Genomic DNA, 2,363 nt, shown 5'->3' on the forward strand with positions numbered 1-2,363 from the left:
GAAGTCAGGGCAAGCCTCGTCTCACCAGTTCAGACACCTAACAAGCAAGCTGATCTTATTTTGCGTTTACTTCTAGAAAAAAAAAAAAGCTAACAAATACTCTTTACGTTTCTTGTGTGACTTCCTTCCGTCTTCCGGAAAGGATGCTAATTAGCAATGAAATGTTTACAGAACGTGTATCTTGAAGGAGGGGCAGGAAAAACACATTCCAAAGACAAAGCAGTTCACAGAACAGGGAGCCGCCCCTTACCTAATGAAGAACCTGGGAGATTTCCATTGTCTGGACACAAAATTTCTCTAAACTATTTACTCCATAAATTAATTCATCATTATAAGCTCACTAATAACACTAACGTAAGGACACGGGTTTCAAAATCACCAGTCTCTCTCCTCATTAGCTCAGTTACTGTATACGTGGCAAACACAAGAGGCGAGTTAACAAGTGTTGCATCGACGAGGACTGGCATATCAGAGAGCATATCTCAAGTAAATAGTTCTGTTTTGCTGAAGCAACATCTTGGCTAGGAAAACTACATGCAACTGGTTCATCTTATTTTCCTCAAGATGCCAGAAACCAAGATTTGAACTCTCCTTATCCCTAAAGTGTTTAATTAATCCAGATTACAGATAAGCAAACACCAGACACCAATATAAGAATCCTGACCCCCAAGAATGAAAATTGAATAATCTGGGACAGTGGTTCTCAACCAAAGACCAAAGGAAAATACAGATATCCGCATTAACAGTAGTAAAATTACAGGTAGGAAATAGAAACTGAAATAATTTTATTGTTAAGGTGTCATTACGGTATAAGGAACTGAATTAAAGGGTTGCAGCTCTAGGGAAGTTTCGAACCCCAGCTCTAGAGTCTAATGAACAAGAAGAGAGATCGATGAGTCTTTCCTACTTCCAAGAACTCCCCTTCTCCTGACATTTACATTTACCAGGAGCAAATGCCGGTATTATGCAGCCCTGTCATGTGGAGGATAAATTTATATCGGAAGCAGAGAGGTCACCATCCTCTCTCAACCCATGAAGTGACTAATGGCCTCAGCTTCAGCCTGAGGTTGCCCTCATTAAGTTGAACAAACATGAAAGCCAGACGCTGTAGAATCTTTCTCATTTATGAACTTGAAACAAAAAAAAGGCCTGATTTACTTTTACACTCGTCACGACAGAGGCTGCAGTAAATTTCATTGTGGGGTGTGTAAGAGAATCGTATCTGGAGCCTCCAGGGACTGAGATGCAGAGCTCACGGAGTCTCTTTGGTTTCTTCTAAGAAGCAGTGCCAAGGTGCAGAAGCAGAACATCTGAGTGCAGCCAGACAATGACACAGGCAGGTCTGTGCTCTCTGCCCACCGGCCACAGGGATCTATTTCTATGGCCTCTAGCTCCTCCCCTGCTTTTGTGAGCTTTCACTTAGGAAGGCTGCTGGGCTGACCTTCTTTCCGTGGCTGCCCTCAGAACATACAGCCATTTTGCTTATACTGGGGTTTGTAAGTGCTTGCCAGCACGAACCCCAGGAGTTGGTCCTCAACCTACTGCAGCTCCTTTGCTTCCAGAGCTGTAGTGGCCACTCCCCTGTCTGGTCCCTACAAGACCAGACTAAATGAGTGGTGTTTCTGGCCTGACTGGTCTGCTCAGCCTCCCTCCTGCCTCATCAGAATCTCCAGCAAAGCTCCTTCACAAACCACGTGTGACAGAGCTCTCCTCTCTTGGTCTGCTCCTAGGAATCTGTCCCAAGATTCAAAGATTTATTGGCTTGCTCTATTAAGGGCTAAATGTTCCCATTAAAAACCATATTAAGGCATGTCTCATACACAGCAAAAAGTACAGTGCTACATTTCAATTATAATTTTGAGACATTTTGAAAAATGAAACAAACATTTGTTTCAGCTCGGAAATTACAGATGTGTGCCTAGATGGAGGGTGGGGCGTACTTGCCAAGCAACATGAATTAAAATGTCACATATGAAGCCAACATTATACTATTGTCCATTAATTATGCACTAACTCACCAATTTATTTACACAACAGACATCATGAGCCTCATCTTTCAGGTTTCCCACTTTACTATTGTTGACTTCACCCAACAGAAATTGAGATTTTTTTTAAGGACAAAATGTGATCTAAGAGCTTGGGAACTGAAGTCTTCACTGGGAGTTTACAGTCTGCTGCTGTGAGTCTCACTTTTCTCACCAACTGTTGATGATGTCCTACACACACACCTGTAAACACTGGATGAGAACAATACGCTTAATCAGGCTTCACTGTCACTCTGTGTTGACCTCCAAAAGCTAGCAAACTTCAACAAACACTGAAGATCAGAACGGTTTATAAGCTTTCTCTCTCCAATTCTAGAG

Source organism: Rattus norvegicus, chromosome 3 (assembly GCF_036323735.1).
Source record: "Rattus norvegicus strain BN/NHsdMcwi chromosome 3, GRCr8, whole genome shotgun sequence".
Taxonomy (NCBI): Eukaryota; Metazoa; Chordata; class Mammalia; order Rodentia; family Muridae; genus Rattus; species Rattus norvegicus.